We start from the raw sequence: 21563 nt of genomic DNA, 5'->3' as shown, positions 1-21563 counted from the left end.
AAAAGGGGGCCTGGAGCACACAGCACGCTGTGCTGGGTCTGCCAGACCAGGGGTGGACAGTTTGGAAAGAGGGGCGACCCCCAGACGTGTGTCTGCAGGGACCTCATTTCTTTAGCATCCTCAGTGTCTAGTTCAGCCTCAGTCCAGAAATTCAAACAGGAGAAGGGAGTCAAGCCCTCTCCCCTCTCTCTGCAGGCACACGGACACCAGCGTACTCTGTGTCTGAACACAGTCTGGGAGGAGTGGTTAGCGTCAGATGCAGCTGTGAATTTTAAAAGGCAAAATGATGCTTGATGGGGACGGCGAATTTCACTGGGCACTGAAGGGGCCGCCCAGCCCTTCTCCACCTGGACCCACTGGTGCAGCAACCCCAGGTCAGCAGAGGGGGCCTTTCCACACCCCTGTTCTGAGCAGAGGGCCGCAGGTGTTTCCAACTGTGACAGGTGAGGACGAGCCTGGTGGGCAGCTCTCTGCTGGGACCACAGCCCACCTCTCACTGGCACCATTAGGGAGGGAGGGTTCTGGGGTCCAGGGCAGAAAGGGACCTTCTGAAATGCCTCCAAGGAATGAACGATCCCAAGTCCCGCTCCCCTAGGAGGTTCAGGGAAGAGCCCACTTCTCAGCCCCACGATTCAGGGAAATGTGCTCAGGATCCCTAGGGGGCTCTGGAAGGAATTATAAACAGCAGACGGTCACAGACTGCCACTCTCTTTCCCTCCCTCCCAGCCTCCCTCCATCCACTCCTCCATCCATCCGTGAGTCCCTCCATTTCTCTCTCTCCTTCCCAGACCCACAGCCCATGTGGGGAAAGCAGGACAGCCGCACGTAAATCAATGAAATTAGAACACTCTCTCTCACACCATACACATAAATAAACTCAAGATGGCTTGAAGACTTAGACATGACACCATAAAACTCCTAGAAGAGAACATAGGCAAAGCATTCTCTGACATAAATCGTAGCAATGTTTTCTTAGGTCAGTCCCCCCAGGTAATAGAAATAAAAGCAAAAATAAATGTTAGCTTTTGCACAGCAAAGGAAATGATAAACAAAATGAATAGACAACCTACAGACTGCCAGCAAATATTTGCAAATGGGGCTTCCCTGGTGGCGCAGTGGTTGACAGCCTGCCTGCCGATGCAGGGGGACACGGGTTCATGCCCTGGTCCGGGAAGATCCCACATGCAGTGGAGTGGCTGGGCCCGTGAGCCATGGCCGCCGAGCCTGCGTGTCTGGAGCCTGTGCTCTGCAACGGGAGAGGCCACAACAGTGAGAGGCCTGTGTACCGCAAAAAAAAAAAAAAAAAAAAAAAAAAAAAAAAAATTGCAAATGATGCGACCAACTGACAAGGGCTTAATCTCCAAAATATACAAACAGCTCACAACTCAATAACAAAAAACCAAACAACGCAATCAAAAAATGCACAGAAGACCTAAATAGACATTTCTCCAAAGAAGACATATAAATGGCCAAGAGGCATGTGAAAAGATGCTCAACATCGCTAATTATTAGAGAAATGCAAATCAAAATTACAAACAGATACCACCTCACAGCAGTCAGAATGGCCATCATCAAAAAGTCTACAAACAATAAATGCTGGAGAGGGTGTGGAGAAAAGGGAACCCTCCTGCACTGCTGGTGAGAATGTAAATTGGTACAGCCAACGGAGAACAGTACGGAGGTTCCTTAAAAAAACTACAAATAGAGTTACTGTATGATCCTGCAATCCCACTCCTGGGCATATACCCGGATACAACCATAACCCAAAAAGAGTCATGTACCAAAATGTTCATTGCAGCTCTATTTACAATAGCCCGGACATGGAAGCAACTGAAATGTCCACGGACAGATGCACGGATAAAGAAGATGTGGCACATATACATGGAATACTACTCAGCCATAAACAAGAACGAAATAATACCATTTACAGCAACACGGGTGGGCCTAGAGGTGATCATGCTGAGTGAGGTCAGTCAGAGAAAGACAAGTATCATATGATCTCACTCATATGTGGAATCTAAAAAAGAAGGTACCAATGAACTTATTTACAAAACAGAAACAGACTCACAGACACAGAAAACGAACTCACCAAAGGGGAAAGGGAGGGGAGGGATAAATCAGGAGTTTGGGATTAACAGATTCACCCTACTGTAAATGAAATAGATAACAAGTTCCTACTGTGCGGCACGGGGAATTGTATTCGATATCCTGTAATAAACCATAATGGGAAAGGATATGAAAAAGAATATATGGCTTTATATATGTATAACTGAATTGCTTTGCTGCACACCTCAAACTAACACAACGTTGTAAATCAACCGTACTTCAATAAAAAATACAAGACGTTTGGTGGCCCTGGGCTCTGACATCAGGCATCACAGACCAGGTACCTCCCGGACAGGCCTCATGGTGATGCCACAAACTTCTCAGGGAATGAGGGCCGGGGAAACCAGGGAGGCTTCCAGGAGGTGGTGGGCTGTTCTGCCCAGAGGTGACAGGATGAGTGAGGGCTGAGTGGAGGCTGTGGACCGGAGCTGGGAGGTGGCTCGGGGGGCTCACACTGTCTCCCACCCAGACGGATGTCTGGCCTCCACCTCTGTCAGCGCCGCAGTCCACGTGCCCAGGGCCGGCGTGCAGCTGGGGGTGGCGGTGCTAACTCCCCTCCCCCCGCCCCAGCTCTTATTCCAAGAGGCCTCCCCCAGGAGTGAGCCTCTCAGAGGAGCCGGCAACAGCTCCTTGGCCCACAGCTGGGGCACCCCTTCAAGGGACGGAGCGTCTGGAGGAGGAGAGTTACGAGAGCACGTAGGGGCCTCTGAACAGGCTCCTAGGTGGGGGCGAGAGGGGAGGGGCCCCAGTGCCGTGCTGGGCTCAGGTCCCCACCTGGGAGATGGGCAGGGCCACGCGCCTGAAATAGCGAGCGGGAAAGCAGTTCCAAGACCAGGACAGTCACTGCTCTTCCCCCCTCACCTGCTCTGACACCGGCCAGACCCTGGGGACCCACCTCGTGCTGGGCCCCTGTTCCCGCTGCCAAGAACCGGCTGTGACGGCGCCTCCAGGGGACCCCCTCCCCCACCGCAGAACGGACCCGCCCTCCTCACAGCCCCACAGTCCTTGGGATCAACCCCTCTGACAGTCACTCAGCAAACATGGGCCTGACTCTCCTCGGAGATGGAGAGCACCCCGAGGTCGGCCTCACACTCAGGCTGGGCCCCTGGAAGCCCAGCCTGGAGCCGGCACACAGAACGCACTCAGTCCGTGCTCGTTACATGAACCGAGCGCACGTCTAAACAGCTGACGATGTTTTTTGTGAACGTGGTTAGAACCTGCGCCCAAGGAGACATGAAAAAATCAAAGAAACAGCTTACACTTGCTTGGGTGCTACGTCACACCTTGAAAGTTCTCCCACAAAAGATAAAGTCTTGCCTCCTTCCCTGCTTCCTCTCTCTGTCCTCCATCTACCTACCCGACTACTCATCCATCCATCCTCCATCCATCTATCCATCCATCCATCCTTCATTTACAGGGACCCCTCCCTCCCTCTGTTAGGTGGGATCACGACCACCCGGTGAGGTGGCGAGAGGTCCTCTCAGCTGTTCATGAGATAAACGAACTCAGGGAGCGGGGACAGGCTTCCCCTGGAGGTGCCATCAGAGCCAGTTCTTGAAAGCAGAGTGTGGGGCTCACCAGACAGGGAAGCGGGGACAGGCACGATGTGGGTCCCCAGGGTCGGGGTGGTGCTGGGGCAGGTGAGGGGGAGAAGCACGGTGACTGTCCCAGGCTAGGAAGTGCTTTCCCTTCCTGCTCACTCTTTCGGTGATGTGGCCCTGCCCCATCTCACAGGTGGGGACGCTGAGCCTCACGATGTCCCCAGTGGCACACAGCAAACCAGAGGCTGCTGGAGTGGCCACTGGGATTCCTGATGCGGGTTGGCGCCTCTGTGACGGATGAATGCGGACGGCTCCGTGTTGCCAAGGCAGCGACGTCAGCCAAGATGCCAGCAGGCCTCTTTCTGAATGTGGCACACGAGGTACCCAAGGGCACGGCAGCACCATCCTTAACCCGCTTCCCCCCGACAGTTGCACGGTCAGGATCCACCTCCACGTGTGTGGACAGGTGCATATGCTCAGACATCCATCAGGCCCTTGACATCAGGACCTCGCTCAGGGCAGGGGTCCCTCCTTCGCGACTGCTATGCCTCCGGACCCCAGCAGGGAATAAGTGCCCCTCCCTCTTTCCCATCAAAGGCGGCTGGTCATCTCTGGTCACTGCTGCCTCAGCAGGGACATGGCAGCGACAGGCTGGGGACAGTACCAGTGCCAGGGTGGGTAGACCGACAAACTGAACCCAAACCTCAGGTCCCCACGTGCCCTCGGCGAGGGTCCTGCCCAGAGCATCCCGGATCCAGCTAGGCCTGAAGGCACCCTTTGTGTTCAATTACACGAGCCAGTTATCCCTCTTTTTTGTTTGATCCGGTTGGAGCTGGTTTCTGTCCTCTGCCACAGAAGGGGGTCTGACTGCCCCACCTGTTACTGTCTTTCTTTTTGTGAGGGACATCATCACGGGAAGCACAGTGGGACGACCGGGCACCTAATGCAGGAGAGAACAGGACTCTGCTGACGTTTTCCCAGCACCCCTGGTCCCGACCCTCTGGGGCACCGATGGGGCCTGAGGGCAGACTCGGGGCCCGACTGTCGTGGCCTCAGTCGGGGTGTCGTGGTGAGGGCTCCGCCATCGAGCCTCGCCAGAGTCGCCCCCACAGTGTAGACAGACACCATGCCCTCCGTCCGGTTCTGTCTTAGATTATTCCTTACAGCTAAGGCTTTCTTGTACTTCAATAAACACATTTAGAAGCGTTTATGCCGCTGCTATAAATGGCAAACGAGCATCACCTTCCACAAATAGAAATTAGTCCTAAACACGACTGTGTATTTTTAAAGGTTCATCTGTGAATGTCCAGGCCCAGTGCACGAAGCACACGGGGGGACCCAGGCCGATGGAGCCACGCGACGCCCCCCTCAGTGGCTGCCCGTCACCTCTCGCCACGTGGAGAGACACGCGGGCTGAGAGGGGCCCGCCCCACCCCCGGCTGGTAGGCTAACACGGAGCGGGTCCCAGGGCTCCTCTGCTAGGACCTGCCCTGGCTCTGCTCCCTGGGCAGAAGCAGAGGCCTACAGGCCACCGGTCCCGGGGCAGGTGGGGCCCGCTGGCCGCATGCTTTCTCCTCCACCGCCACCCATGGGGCCTCCCTGCTGCCCCCCAAAGCCACGGTGCCCTCCGGGCCGGTGCAGGGCTGTTCCGCCTGCCCTAGCACTCTGCTCGCCCCCATCAGCAAGGCCTTCCCTGCCTCCCTGAATAAAATACAATCTCTGCCCCACGGCCGCTCCCCCCTGCCGGCTGCCCGCTCTCCCGAGACTCTGCTTCACTTCTCAGCGTCAGCGTGGCCGCCCTCCGCCGGCTCCTGCCCCACGAGGAGGGCTCCAGAGCCCAGGACTTCACACTCAGTGCCGTCTCCCCGGCGTCTACAACACGCCTGCACGCTGTCCGTGGGTGGCGGGGACGATGCCGCCCTCCCTGGGCGCTGGCGGTGACTGTCTGTGGGCACAGCTCAGCGAGGCCGGGGCCACAGCTTGGATCGGTCTGCCCCAGGGCAGCCGGGCACAGGACAGGGGTGGGCATCAGGGATGCCCCTCGGGCTGACCCATACCACAGGTCTGGCAGCAGAGATGTTTCCAGAGCTCAGCAGGCGGAATGGGCGAGTGGGCTCCTAGGGGTCAGTGTTGAAGGGAGACCGCCTCAGGGCTGGCTGCCCTTGCAGGGCTGAGGCACCCAGAGTCCCACCGCGGGGCACGCACAGGCTCTGCCAGCCCCGACGTGGAAGGCTCCAGCCAGCCTGGGGGATCTGGAGGTGGGAGCTGGGGATGCAGAGCAGGAGGGAGCCGGCTGGGTCTCCCACCTGACCACAAATTCACCTTTGCCACCCAGGCCCTGCTTTGCGCGGGCTGTCACGGGGAAGAAAACACACATGATCATAGCGCAGGAGCCCGCTGTCCGGCGCGGGCAGCTTCACCCTAAACGGGTCATGCATGGGCCACGGCGGGCGGGCCTGAGACGGACGGCGCTTGGCTGCTGGGGCCTCGGCTGCCCACCTCTGTTCCCACCCTGGTCTCGTCGGCCAGCAGGGATCACAGAGGTTATTCTTTGGGGGCAATAAAGACAAACCCAAATATAAGTCCCATCAGGAGCCTCAGAACATGGAAATAGGGCCTCTGTACATAAAGTGAAGGTAAGGCTCGAGACGGGACCACCTGGGCTAGGGCGGCCCCAATCCAGTGACAGGTGTCCTGGGGAGAGGAGATGAGGGCACAGGACACAGGGAGGAGGTGGCCACTCGAGATGGGGGCAGAGACTGGAGTGGCCACAAGCGAAGGATGCTGGCAGAAGCACAGGAGGTGTTCCACGACCCTCCAGAAGGAACCAGCACGGCCTGCGTTTGGGATCTCTGGCCTCCAGAGCTGGGAGAGCATGCGATTCTGTTGTCTGATGGCGCCCAGTCTGTGGTCACCCAGGAACCGCATAATGGCCTCGGGCTCACCCTTCCCAGGCCGCTGGAGGCATCTGAGATACCACCTTCCCCATGCTGGCCTTGCTCCAAGCAGATGGTGAGATTCCACTTGGAGAGGCTTCCCCTGAGACCCCGTGGCCTCACCGTCTGGGCTCTGTCCATCTCACCGCCCGGCGGGAAGGAGGCAGGCCCAGGGCTGGAAGGCTGGGAGGAGGGTCGTCACCCCAACCTCGCCTCTGGGACCAGCCGACACTGCAACGGGGCTGAGCAGGAAACAGGAGGATTCATGCCCACAGCAAAGGGAGGGGCTTAACCAGAGAAGAGGAAGAAAAGTGTCGCCGTTGTCACGTGACTGACTGCAGCCAGAAGTCACTCGGTCTTTCTCGTCTCCTTAATCATAGAATCACAGCCTCTACACGGGGCCGTCATGGGCTGCTGCCCTCAGAAGACAATGGAGAGAAACATGGGGACACATGCAGGTGTGTGTTATGCATGTATGCATGCACGTGCATGTTTGTGTACTAGTGCACACACGTGTATGTGACAGGCACATGTATACATGCGTGCAAGTATGCACACACGTGTATGTATGTATCCATGTGTGCACGCACATGTGTATGTGCCTGTGAACGTGTGCACATTTGTGTGCCTGAGTGTGTGTTGTACAGACAACCACCACTAGAGGGCGGGCCGGTCCTGCTTTGCGGAGCAGGGTTGGGGGTCCTTCCTGGCCATGGCGGGGGCCGGAAGAAAATCCAGCAAGAAGGCAGAAACGGGGGCTGGGACCCAGTGGAACCCAGTGCCTCCCCGTGGATGGGGCCTCTGAGATCCAGGCCAGCTCAGTCTGGGCACCGGACTAGGCATCGCAGGAGCACTGGGGGGACACGGGTCCAGGCTCTGCTGTGGCTTTTGTTTCAGAAAGTATACTTTACAGACTTAATAACGGTCACTGTTTTCTCTTTTACCAAATCCCGTTGTGGAGGGGCATCTAGAGGCCGGGGGTGGGTGGGCAGGGCCCACGCACACCCCCGGGAAGCATCCCTGGACACAGACACACTCACATCTTAGCAGCAGGGTCTAGCATGGTTAAGAGTTTTGATATTTTCATTTAAAAAGCCTTCCTAGATGGCGGAGTAGAAGGACGTGCGCTCACTCCCTCTTGTGAGAACATTGGAATCACAACTAACTGCTGAGCGATCATCGACAGGAAGACACTGGGACTCACCAGAAAAGATGCCCCACATCCAGACACAAAGGAGAAGCCGCAATGAGACGGTAGGAGGGGCGCAATCACAATAAAATCAAATCCCATAACTGCTGTGTGGGTGACTCACAAACTGGAGAACACTTATACCATGGAAGTCCACCCACTGGAGCCCCACATCAGGCTTCTGAACCTGGGGGTCCGGCAATGGGAGGAGGAATTCCTAGAGAATCAGACTTTGAAGGATAGCGGGATTTGATTGCAGGACTTCGACAGGACTGGGGGAAACAGAGACTCCACTCTCAGGGGGCACACACAAAGCAGTGTGCGCACCGGGACCCAGGGGAAGGAGCAGGGACCCCATAGGAGACTGAACCAGACCTACCTGCTAGTGTTGGAGGGTCTCCTGCAGAGGCGGGGTGTGGCTGCGGTTCACCGTGGGGACAAGGACACTGGCAGCAGAACTTCTGGGAAGTACTCCTTGGCGTGAGCCCTCCCAGAGTCCACCATTAGCCCCACCAAAGAGCCGGGTAGTCCAGTGCTGGGCCACCTCAGGCCAAACAACCAACAGGGAGGGAACCCAGCCCCACCCAGCAGCAGTCAAGCGGATTAAAGTTTTACTGAGCTCTGCCCACCAGAGCAACAGCCAGCTCTACCCACCACCAGTCCCTCCCATCAGGAAGCTTGCACAGGCCTCTTAGCCTCACCCACCAGAGGGCAGACAGCAGAAGCAAGAACTACAATCCTGCAGCCTGTGGAACAAAAACCACATTCACAGAAAGAGAGACAAGATGAAAGGCAGAGGGCTATGTACCAGATGAAGCGACAAGATAAACCCCAGAAAAACAACTAAATGAAGTGGAGATAGGGAACCTTCCAGAAAAAGAATTCAGAATAATGATAGTGAAGATGATCCAGGACCTCGGAAAAAGAATGGAGGCAAAGATCGAGAAGATGCAAGAAATGTTTAACAAAGACCTAGAAGAACTGAAGAACAAACAAACAGAGATGAACAGTACAATAACCGAAATGAAAAATACACTAGAAGGAATCAATAGCAGAATAACTGAGGCAGAATAATGGATAAGTGGGGATTCCCTGGTGGTGCAGTGGTTGAGAGTCCGCCTGCCGATGCAGGGGACGGGGGTTCATGCCCCGGTCCAGGAGGATCCGACATGCCACAGAGCGGCTGGGCCTGTGAGCCATGGCCGCTGAACCTGCGTGTCCGGAGCCTGTGGTCCGCAACGGGAGAGGCCACAGCAGTGAGAGGCCCGCATACCACAAAAAAAAAAACCCAAAAAAAACCCCGGATAAGTGACCTGGAAGACAGAATGGTAGAATTCACCGCCATGGAACAGAATAAAGAAAAAAGAATGAAAAGAGATGAAGATAGCCTAAGAGACCTCTGGGACAACATTAAATGCAACAATATTTGCATTATAGGGGGTCCCAGAAGAAGAGAGAGAGAAAGGACCCGAGAAAATATCTGAAGAGATTATAGTCGAAAACTTCCCTAACATGGGAAAGGAAATAGCCACCCAACTCCAGGAAGTGCAGAGAGTCCCATACAGGATAAACCCAGGGAGAAACACGCCAAGACACATAGTAATCAAATTGGCAAAAATTAAAGACAAAGAAAAATTATTGAAAGCAGCAAGGGAAAAATGACAAATAACACACAAGGGAACTCCCATAAGGTTAACAGCTGATTTCTCAGCAGAAACTCTACAAGCCAGAAGGGAGTGGCATGATATACTTAAAGTGATGAAAGGGAAGAACCTACAACCAAGATTATCTACCGGGCAAGGATCTCATTCATATTCGATGGAGAAATCAAAAGCTTTACAGACAAGCAAAAGCTAAGAGAATTCAGCACACCAAACCAGCTCTACAACAAATGCTAAAGGAACTTCTCTAAGTGGGAAACACAAGAGAAGAAAAGTACCTACAAAAACAAACCCAAAAGAATTAAGAAAATGGTGATAGGAACATACATGTTGATAATTACCTTAAACGTGAATGGATTAAATGATCCAACCAAAAGACACAGGCTCGCTGAATGGATACAAAAGACAAGATCCTTATATATGCTGTCTACAAGAGACCCACTTCAGACCTAGGGACACATACAGACTGAAAGTGAGGGGATGGGAAAAAGATATTCCATGCAAATGGAAATCCAAAGAAAGCTGAGGAGCAATACTCATATCAGATAAAATAGACTTTAAAATAAAGACTGTTACAAGAGACAAGGAAGGACACTACATAATGATCAAGGGATCAATCCAAGAAGAAGATATAACGATTATAAATATATATGCACCCAATATAGGAGCACCTCAATGCATAAGGCAACTGCTAACAGCTATAAAAGAGGAAATTGACAGTAACACCGTAATAGTGGGGGACTTCAACACCTCACTTACACCAATGGACAGATCATCCAAACAGAAAATTAATAAGGAAACACAAGCTTTAAATGACACAATAGACCAGATAGATTTAATTGATATTTATAGGACATGCCATCCAAAAACTGCATCTTAACACTTTCTTCTCAAGTGCACATGGAACATTCTCCAGGATAGACACCTTGGGTCACAAATCAAGCCTCAGTAAATTTAAGAAAACCGAAATCATATCAAGCATCTTGTCTGACCACAACGCTATGAGATTAGAAATCAATTACAGGGGAAAAAAAGTAAAAAACACAAACACGTGGAGGCTAAACAAGACGTTACTAAATAACCAAGAGATCACTGAAGAAATCAAAGAGGAAATCAAAAAATACCTAGAGACAAATGACAATGAAAACACGACGACCCAAAACCTACGGGATGCGGCAGAAGCAGTTCTAAGAGGGAAGTTTATAGCTATATAATCCTACCTCAAGAAACAAGAAAAATCTCAAATAAACAATCTAACCTTACACCTAAAGGAACTAGAGAAAGAACAAACAAAACCCAAAGTTAGCAGAAGGAAAGAAATCATAAAGATCAGAGCAGAAATAAATGAAATAGAAACAAGAAAACAAGAGCAAAGATCGATAAAACTAAAAGCTGGTTCTCTGAGAAGATAAACAAAATTGATAAACCATTAGCCTGACTCATCAAGAAAAAGAGGGAGAGGACTCAAATCAATAAAAATAGAAATGAAAAAGGAAAAGTTAGAACAGACACCACAGAAATACAAAGCATCATAGGAGACTACTACAAGCAACTCTATGCCAATAAAATGGAGAACCTGGAAGAAAAGGACAAATTCTTAGACAGGTATAACCTTCCCAGACTGAGCCAGGAAGAAACAGAAAACATGAACAGACCAATCACAAGTAATGAAATTGAAACTGTGATTAAAAATCTTCCAACAAAGTCCAGGACCAGAAGGCTTCACAGGTGAATTCTATCAAACATTTAGAGAAGCGCTAACACCCATCCTTCTCAAACTCTCCCAAAAAACTGCAGAGGAAGGAACACTCCCAAACTCATCCTATGAGGCCACCATCACCCTGATACCAAAACCAGACAGAGATACTACAAAAAAAGAAAATTACAGACCAATACCACTGATGAATATAGATGCAAAAATCCTCAACAAAATACTAGCAAACAGAATCCAACAACACATTAAAAGGATCAAACACCATGATCAAGTGGGATTTATCCCAGGGATGGAAGGATTCTTCAGTATACGCAAATCAATCAATGTGATACACCATATTAACAAATTGAAGAATAAAAACCATATGATCATCTCAATAGATGCAGAAAAAGCTTTTGACAAAATTCAACACACATTTATGATAAAAACTCTCCAGAAAGTGGGCACAGAGGGGACCTACCTCAACATAATAAAGGCCATATATGGCAAACCCACAGTAAACCTCATTCTCAATGGTGAAAAACTGAAAGCATTTCCTCTAAGATCAGGAAGAAGACAAGGATGTCCACTCTCGCCACTATTATTCAACATAGTTTTGGAAGTCCTAGCCACGGCAATCAGAGGAGAAAAAGAAATAAAAGGAATACAAATTGGAAAAGAAGAAGTAAAACGGTCACTGTTTGCAGATGACATTATACTATATAGAGAATCCTAAAGATGCCACCAGAAAACTACTAGAGCTAATCAATGAATTTGGTAAAAGTTGCAGGATACAAAATTCATGCACAGAAATCTCTTGCATTCCTATACATGAATGATGAAAAATCTGAAAGAGGAATTAAGGAAACACTCCCATTTACCATTGCAACAAAAAAGAATAAAATACCTAGGAATAAACCTATCTAGGGAGACAAAAGACCTGTATGCAGAATACTATAAGACACTGATGAAAGAAATTAAAGGTGATACCAACAGATGGAAAGATATACCATGTTCTTGGATTGGAAGAATCAATATTGTGAAAATGACTATACTACCCAAAGCATTCTACAGATTCAATGTAATCCCTATCAAATTACCAATGGCATTTTTTAAAGAACTAGAACAAAAAATCTTAAAATTTGTATGGAGACACAAAAGACCCGAATAGCCAAAGCAGTCTTGAGGGGAAAAAATGAAGCTGGAGGAATCAGACTCCCTCACTTCAGACTCTACTACAAAGCAACAGTAATCAAGATAATATGGTACTGGCACAAAAACAGAAATATAGATCAATGGAAAAGGACAGAAAGCCCAGAGATAAACCCATGCACCTACAGTCAACTAATCTATGACAAAGGAGGCAAGGATATACAATGGAGAAAAGACAGTCTCCTCAATAAGTGGCGCTGGGAAAACTGGACAGCTCCATGTAAAAGAATGAAATTAGAACACTCCCTAACACCATACACAAAAATAAACTCAAAATGGATTCGAGACCTAAGTGTAAGACCAGACACTATAAAACTCTTAGAGGAAAACATAGGAAGAACACCCTTTGACATAAATCACAGCAAGATCTTTTTTGATCCACCTCCTAGAGCAATGGAAATAAAAACAAAAATAAACAAATGGGACCTAGTGAAACTTCAAAGCTTTTGCACAGCAAAGGAAACCATAAACGAGATGAAAAGACAACCCTCAGAATGGGAGAAAATATTTGCAAACGAATCAACGGACAAAGGATTAATCTCCAAAAATATATAAACAGCTCATGCAGCTCAACATTAAGAAAACAAACCCAATCCAAAAATGGGCATAAGACCTAAATAGACATTTCTCCGAAGACGACATACAGATGGCCAAGAAGCACATGAAAAGCTTCTCAGCATCACTAATTATTAGAGAAATGCAAATCAAAACTACAATGAGGTATCACCTCACACCAGTTAGAATGGGCATCATCAGAAAATCTACAAACAGCAAATGCTGGAGAGGGTGTGGAGAAAAGGGAACCCTCTTGCACTGTTGGTGGGAATGGAAATTGGTGCAGCCACTATGGAGCACATTATGGAGGTTCCTTAAAAAACTGAATATAGAACTACCATACGACCCAGCAATCCCACTCCTGGGCATTTATCTGAAGAAAACCATAATTCCAAAAGACACGTGCACCCCAATGTTCATTGCAGCACTATTTACAATAGCCTGGTCATGGAAGCTACCTAAATGCCCATCAACAGACGAATGGATGAAGAAGATGTGGCACGTGTATACAATGGAATATCACTCAGCCATAAAAAGGAACGAAATTGGGTCATTTGTAGAGACATGGATGAATCTAGAGACTGTCATACAAAGTAAGTCAGAAAGAGAAAAACAAATTATCGTATATTAACGCATATATGTGGAACCCAGAAAAATGGTACAGATGAACCGGTTTGCAAGGCAGAAATAGAGACACAGATGCAGAGAACAAACGTATGGACAACAAGGGGGGAAAGTGGCACGGTGGGGTGGTGCTGTGATGAACTGGGAGATTGGGATTGACATATATACACTGATATGTATAAAATGGATAACTTATGAGAACCTGCTATATAAAAAAATAAATAAAATAAAATTCAAAAAAAAGAAGAATCAATATGAGATGGTGGTAATGTATAAATAAACAGAACAACAATGAAAGGAAACATAATTGGCATCTTGAACTTCCTTTCAGAATCCTAAAATGCACCTCTAAAAATAGGTATTTTATACCTAAATCCTTAGTTTATGTCATGTTTAATGTCCATTAAAGCTCAAAAATTAAATATAAAAATAAATAAATAAAATAAAAAGCCTTCCTCCGGGCCTTGATCCTTGGCCTTACTGTGCATTTCTCGGTTTACGCGAGGCCGGGTGAGGGAGCCCTGCAGGAGCGGACTGCCTGGGGCTGTTTTCGGTGCTGCTCTAGCGCCGCCTGCTGGTGACTCCACAGACCACACTCAGCCTCCACCCCGACCTCGGACCAGCCCTGGGGAGTAGGGGCGTCACACCCTCCGCACTCTGCAGGTGACCACACTGAGTCTTTGGTGGGCCAGGTGGCTCCCTCAGGGTCCGGGCTGGTGAGCCGTGTGCCTGGGGCCTAGCGGTTGGAGGCTGGATCCCAGCAACCGGCTTCCTGGGACTAAGAGATGACCCTGGGCCCAGCTCTGGACTGGCCAGCGTTCCTCCTCCACCTTTGCTCTCCCTACCGACACGCCCACCCCAGTGGAGCGGGAAGGAGGTGGGTGGGGGAGTGGGCGGCCCGCTGAAGGATGGTTGGCGACAGCCGCTTGCCACCCGTGGGTGTACCGAGCAGGTGCCCCCGCCGGCCACCCTGGGCCGCTGCCCAGCAGTACCCCCTGCTCCTGCCGGGTGCAGATCCCCTGGAGCCGGGCAGCGGTGGTGCCGAAGTGAGTTCATTAAAACGCGATTTGCCGTTTTCAAGTTCAAGAGGAGGGAAGAAAACCGCAAGCGGGTGTCCCTGGGGTTTTCACTCACCTCCCCGTAGCTCAGCATTTAAATTTTGCAGAACATCCATCAATAATGCATCTGGCTGGCCTGCCCTAGAAAAGCATCAAAGATTCCCGCACCCTGCGCGCTCTCAGCCCTCTCCACGCAGGGCCGCCAGGACACGCAGCCAGCGGTGCAGCTTGGACCCCACCGTCCCCACTGCTCCCGGGGCTGGGTCAGCCTGTGCCCAGTGCCGAGGGTCACTGCTGGGAGACAGAGCACACCAAGGGCCGGGCCTCCTGCCTGTGTCTGGTTCTCGTGTGCTCAGCCCTCGGGTGTCCGCCCAGGGCCCGAGAACGTGACTGGGGACCCACGAGATGGGCCCTGGGGGAGGAGGAGCCCCAAGACTGATGACCTTGTTCACTCAAGTGCATCGAGACTTATCCCAAAAGGTGTGGGGAGTGTGGCCGCCGTGGAAAACTGGCTGCAGGTCCTGGGAAGTTACATGTTACGACCTCAAGTCCACAGCTAGGCGTGCACCCGAGAGAACAGCAACAGGCGTTCAGGCAGGTGCTGTACCTGTGCTCACAGCAGCACCTGTCACGGGGGAAGCAGCCCAAACGTCCACCAACAGACGAGGGGACGAGCAAAGTGTGGCCTGTCTGTGCGGCAGAAAAGGAGGGACGCACTGACCCCGGCTACAACGTGGACGAACCTCGAAAACGTGGCGCTCAGCAAAAGCGGCCAGACCTGCAAAGGCCCTGGGGCAAGGGCTCACTGTGGCCAGCGAGTGGGGAAGCGGGCGCTGGAGGGTGGACAGGGAGCAGGGGCCACGTGGACTCCACTCTGGGGAGATGGGCAGGCACAGGACGGTTTGAGAAGGCAGCGACGACCGGATTTGCATGTGGACACGATCCCCTGGCTGCTGACTGGGGACAGACTGTAGGGCGGGGGCGGGGCTGGGAGACCGCCTGGGCGGGTGCCATCCTGGTCTAAGCAGGAGGTGGCGGCAGCTTTGGCCCAGTGCCAGGGTGCGGGTGACATGTAAAAAAGGAAGAAACAGGGTACCTCGATGGGCCAGCCCGGTGAGTTTGCACACAGACTCGGCGGGGAGGGGGTCCTGGCCACTGAAGGGTGTGGGGAAGCTGCATGCTGGGTCCTACACGTGTCGTCGGCAGAGCGAACACGTAGGGACACCCTTCGCTTCTGCCAGGAAGTACACATGCTCCCTCTCCTTGAGACGCACGGCCCTTCTCCCTCTTTCGTTCCCACTCTGCACTGTGGCTTTTTTTTTTTTTTTTTGCAGTACACAGGCCTCTCACTGTCGTGGCCTCTCCCGTTGTGGAGCACAGGCTCCGGACGCGCAGGCTCAGCGGCCATGGCTCACGGGCCCAGCCGCTCCGCGGCATGTGGGATCTTCCTGGACCGGGGCACGAACCCATGTCCCCTGCATGGGCAGGCGGACTCTCAACCACTGCGCCACCAGGGAAGCCCTTCATCGTGGCTTTTAAGAGAAGCAGGAGCTGGCCTGGGCCTGGAGTCTGGAGCCGCCAGGAGGATGGACCGGGGGCACCGCCAGGCATAGGCCAGCCTCTTGCTGCCTCGGGGAAAGGCAGCCTGGCATCCAGAGGCTCCGAACGTGAATCCAGAACTTGGGATTTGTGTACAGAAGTCTGCTTAAATGCTGGCCAAGTTTAAACAACAACAACAAAAAGACAATAAGAAAACACATCTTGGGGCTGAATCTGTCTCTAGGCTGCTGATTTGAGACCCTGTATCTGGCTGACAAGAACAAGTCAAGGGCACGGGTGAAATCCCTGCTCCTGCTTCGTAAGGAACTGGCCACCACGGTATCGCCCAGGAGTGGCTCTGGGGCCACGTGGTGTCTGCCATTGCATCAGGAAAGCAGCCATGTGTGTAAATAAGTGGGCATGGCTGTGTGCAAATAAAACTTTATGTACAAAAACAGCTGCTCAGATGTGGCCGACCCCCAGCCAGCACTCCTCTGACCTCTGCCCTCCTCGGGAGCCAGGAGGGGTCAGACTCCTGTGCTGGGACCCCCGCGTCCAGAACCCTCACACCCCTCGGCTTCTGCCCACTTCAGGGGTCAGAGTTCATGCCGTCCGCGCTTGTCGTCACCTTTGGCTGCACCGTTCCCACTCGGCACGCCCTCACCTTCCTCCTGCACGGCTGCCTGAGCCCTACTCTACCTGCACCAGGTGTAGGGTAGACACAGTGCAAACGTACAGTAAGAGAGTGGCCTCCCCGGGCCCCTGCCCTCCAGCCAGGCCTCCGAGGAAGAGGCAGAGGAGGGGGATGCAAAGGGGCAAGAAAGCAGTGAGGACTTCCTGGAGAAGGTGGGCAGGTTTGGCTGGGGTTGGGGAAAAGCAGGGGAAAGGTGGGTGATAGCTGGCTGGTCCGGCCAGAGCTCCCATCCCAAGGTCTGACCACCATCCCGCCATCCATGGGGGGCAGCCCCCAGCTGCTCTCATGGGAGGCCCAGCCCTGGACCTGCCTCCATGGCCCCTCTGCAGCCTGGAGCCGTAAGCCCCTGGGGACAGCGCCAGGCCTGCTTACCCACCACAGACGCCGCATCCCTGAGCTGATGCTCGAGGACAGATGCAGGTCCCAGCCTGGCTCAGTGAACAGGTGCGGCTGGGAAAGCACCACCTGCAGTCACACTGTGTGCTGGGAGGCCCCAGAAAGCAGATACGGGGCTGAGGGCTTGAGCCGCTCCCGGGTGTGCTCTGTGGGCTGCATACATGGCTTTGATGGCTCCGTACCATGTGGAGAGTCCAACGGGGAACTCAGCTCAGACAGGGCCTTTCATTTTGCAACTTTTCCATCTTTCTTTATAGGAAATGCTGTCTTCTGCTTTCTCTGGGGCTTATTTCTTCCTGTGATAATGCTAAGTAGAGGCTGGCAGGAGATGGCGTCTGGAACGCCCTGGAAATGGCTGAGAACCAGATGTGTTAAAGGTAGTTAAAGGCAGTGCCCCTGTGTGCTCTGGACGCTCACGTCTCTGCTGGGGAAGTCCTCAGCGCAGTTGCAGCCCTGGCGCTGGTCCCCGGGCACTTACACACGGGTCACCTGAGACACTGCCCTGCACCATCTCAGCGGTTAAAACTCTCCCTGAAAGATGCCAAGAGTAGAGCCCAGCAGGTTTCTTCTGGAACGTCTTGCCCCTTGGAGCTCAGGACTCCGTGTCTGCGAGACCATCCTGTGAGTCAGGAGGCCCTCAGATGGCCGGGCGAGGCGAGTCTCAGAGGGAAGTTGGAGGCCCGAGACCTGCCTTGGGCTACTTTTCTCCTTCCCTCTATTCTCTTTTTTGGGGGAGAGCAATGACTTCAGGGGTGAGAACCCAATGTGAGGCGGGTCAGTGGCACATTCGTTTCAATCGGTAATTTTTTTCTCTGAGACCACAAAGCCGCATTTGGTGTCTTAAAAGCAGCGTTCGGTAAAAACGATTCAAGAATCGGCCAGTGGGACACACTGAACTCCGCCTGTTCCAAGACCACCGTTGCCCCCTACCTCCCAACCCCTGATACAGTCTTACAGAGAGCTCATTTTCTAGGAAAGCACATCTTCGGAATTTCCCATGTGGCCTGTCACGACGCGTCTCGGGAAGCAAGGGGGTGATGCCTGTCTCGTCACCAAAGGACCACTTTCCACCTGAGCTGGGTCACGGGAGTAAATGAGCTAAAGTCGGCAGTGGCCATGGTAGCCGTCGGCCCTGGAACGAAGCTGTCTTCACTCATCGCTCCCCGTGACGTCGTCTCATCTGATCGCCACGCAGGGTGGGGACCCGCGAGAAATACAGGAAGTGTTGGCTTTGCTTTCTTAAAAGTCCTGTGAACCATGAGACTGTGAATTTGGCCCGCCCTTGTCTGGGACAAGTTTCAAGAAGGTGAGCAGCCCGCAGCTAGCGGGCACGAGGACAGAGCAGGACGGGCCCCCTCCTGTGGGCAAACCTCGCCAGGGACCACGAGGAAGTGGGTCTGAGGACAGCGGTGGCTCCGGGGACGTGGCACAGCAGAGACACCCGCCGCCCCACCAGAGCACCTCCGGTGACATGACACAAGAGACACTCAGCCACTCCCGTATCATCCCAGGCTCTCCTGACATTCTAATCATGTAGAAACGCTCAGTTTACATAGGGCTGCCTAATTAGACACGGCAGAAATTATGTCTGTGGATTTTCCCCTTCCTAACGATGAGTTACTCTGCTGGTTCTGAAATAAGTGTCTGCAGGATTTCCCCCCAAAGATGTTTCTGTTCACAGGGGCAGGGCATCAGCGTCCCTCAGAGAGAGAAGAGAGGTGCTGTCCATGGCCCTTTGCGCGTCTGGTCACGTGGACGTCCAGCCAAAGCCACGGAAGCTGAGGCACTGGCCACGTGGGGGAACCACGTGGGAAGGATGCGGCAGGCTGGGTTCCAGCTCACAAGGAGCCTTCAGGGTGCCCGGCGTGGCCTCATCCCCAAACACACAGCTGAGGCCCCGCAATGTCTGTTTCCAAGTCAAGACACGCTGGCCGCTGCCAGCCAGAGGGGCCGAGCGTCCCACCCACGGGAGCAGCTTGGGACAGAAAGTGGACAACGTAGTGGACGGACATCTGGACACTGGCTGCCCCAGAGGGCTTGTCTTTAGTGCAGTTAGTAACGAGGGTGCATCACCTTGCTCCCTCCCTCTCCCCGCCACCCACATGGATGCACATCTCCTCGGGGGAGGCTTCGAGCCAGCCCCCCGCACCTATCCTCCAGCCCACCGCACTGCATGGCTCCAAGCCTCAGGCCACTGTCCCCACGTTCCCAGCTCCCACTGGTCCTGGGTCCCTGCGCGGCCCCTCCCTCTGGGCCTCCAGCTCAGCCGTCCACACTCTCCTCGCGCTAACCTCGTCTGACCTGGGCCCTGGGGACTGAGCCGTGTCTCGGCCCCTCCCCGTGTCTCTCCTTGCCCCTCAACTGGAGCTGGGGACACTGGCCACCCACCTTGGATCACATGCTCCCTTATGGGGACGCCGCCCCAAGAGCGGGAGGCAGAGGTGCTGGGAGAGAGATCCATGCACGTGACATGGGCCGTGCGGGCCCACAGGAGGTGCTTCTGTTCCCAGGGAGCGTCGCACGTACACTCGGCAGCTGGGCCTCCTTCCCACTGGCCACTCCAGGGTCCACGGACCATCTGAGGTTCCCAACGCCTGGACACGGATCCCCCCGGTACTTGGGACAGTTTTGACGGTGCATCCAAGTGGCGAGAAGTCAGACGGACTCATAGCGGGAGATGGTTCCCGCTTCAATTCTGGGCCAGGAAAAGCTCAGTCTGGGGCCTGTGTTATGGGAGGTTAACCCTCCTTATGGAGACTGAGAGAGGAAGGGGCAGGGGAAGAACGGAGGGAGGGGGGAGGCCTAGGGTTCAGATCTCGGAAAGGACACACTGGGGGGCGGAATCTCACACACCCCGCCTCCCCGCGTTCCCCCCCCCCCCAACCCCCGCCCCAGCCAGCAGCCCAGCACGGGCTGAGGGCAGGGAGCCGCCTGCGTTCAAATGCCAGCCTTCCCTTCCCCGCTGTGTGACTGTGGGCAAGCTTCTTCCCTCTCTGTGCCTCGGCTTATCCATAAACAGAGACTACATTGAAGCACCTGGATTCCTGAGCAGAAAGAGGAGAGGCGGCGGCTGAGGCAGGAGGAGACCCCTGGGCATGTGTCCAGGTTTGGGACAAGCAGGGCTGTCCCCGCTGGAGCAGGGCCCTCATGGTAGCGGTGGCGCCAACAGCTACCACTTCTCGAGCAGCTTTGACGCACCAGGCACGAAGCCCAGCCTCAGGCCTGGCCCGGCCCCCCGAGCCTGTGGCAGGAGGGAACCCCCAGCAGAGGAGATAAGCCCACATGGCGTCTCCCCTGCGCTGGGCTCTGCAGGAACTGGGCCGGTTCAGTGAGAGCAGAGGGAGTCAGGGAGGCCTCCCTGAGGAGGTGACGTCTGGTGAGAAGATGGAAAGGACCAGACGGCCGGAGAGGGGAAAGCTCGAGGCTGAAGGCTGCGTGTTCGGGGGCAGGCCACGGTGCGACGGGGCCTCAGAGCGCTGGTCCTGCCCGCCACCCTCCCCCGCTCCCTCTGTCCGGGGCTGTCCTTTCCCGGGCTGGGCCCTCCCAGGCTGCCCACCCCAAGCCCGAGGCCTCGTGGCGCAGCGGGGAAAGTGGCCAGGAGGAGCGGCCAGCGGCTGTCTCACGATCATTGCAGCCCACGGTCCGCGGACGCGCTAGCTAGTACAGACTTTCACTTGACCCGCCTGAGATCCAGCAACCACCTGCTCTGGGCGGAGGTGGGTGCACAGCTGGCGTGACTGGCCCAGCGGCCGCCCCAAAGGAGAGGCCAGGCCTCCGGGCGGGACTGAGCCAGGTGGAGGCCAGAGGACGCAGGGTGGAGCCAGGTGCCATCCGGCTGCTTCTGCCCACTCGGCGGGGCCGGTCCCGGAGCACCTCCAGGTCCCTCCGGTGCCGGGCAGCCAGGTGCTGCGCAGGGGCGCAGGGCAAGGATGGGGAAGGAGGGTCACCACTGGAGCCGGGAGGAAGGTCCGCGCGATTCTGCAGCGACCAAGAGCCTGAGGCAGTGGGTGGCTCTGGAGGTCCTGGGTCTGCGTTAAGTGAGGGACGAGGCCACCAGGCTCCCTGAAGTGAGGGTGCACTGCCCGGCACACCCACCGGGATGTTCCACGGCCTCTGGTGTCTGCGGAGCAGGTGTTCAGGTTCGCTCCCGGGGAAGGAGGGGCCTCCAACGGCCGAGCGAGTGCTATGGCTCCCGCTCCAGGGCGAGTCGTGTCGCGGCGACAGCCCCGGCAGCTTGGTGCCGGCCACACTCATGGGACCTGATGGCTCGCCCAGCCGGGCAGGAACCTCGCACGTCATGTCCACCCGCCCGGCCAGCTCCCCGTGATCTGCAGGCCCGGCTCTCGGGGACCTTGCTGC

The 21563-nt window shown here is 54.0% G+C and overlaps 1 protein-coding gene and 1 long non-coding RNA gene across 2 annotated transcripts in view; one reads left to right on the top strand and one right to left on the bottom strand.

The window, feature by feature from the left end:
- Window positions 1-15913, top strand: part of LOC111186639 (uncharacterized) — a 36289-nt gene extending 20376 nt beyond the window's left edge. The window contains exons 4-5 of the long non-coding RNA XR_016387957.1: window positions 196-4027; window positions 4938-15913. This is a non-coding gene — a long non-coding RNA (uncharacterized LOC111186639). The remainder of the gene's footprint in view (window positions 1-195; window positions 4028-4937) is intronic.
- Window positions 1-21563, bottom strand: part of CDH4 (cadherin 4) — a 162793-nt gene that overhangs the window by 31088 nt on the left and 110142 nt on the right. The gene's annotated exons all lie outside the window — the stretch shown is intronic.

This window comes from Delphinapterus leucas, chromosome 15, assembly GCF_059928025.1.
Source record: "Delphinapterus leucas isolate spDelLeu-1000000601 "Yukka" chromosome 15, BTC_Dleu_Yukka2, whole genome shotgun sequence".
NCBI lineage: Eukaryota > Metazoa > Chordata > Mammalia > Artiodactyla > Monodontidae > Delphinapterus > Delphinapterus leucas.
This window is presented reverse-complemented; position numbering and strand designations above follow the sequence as displayed.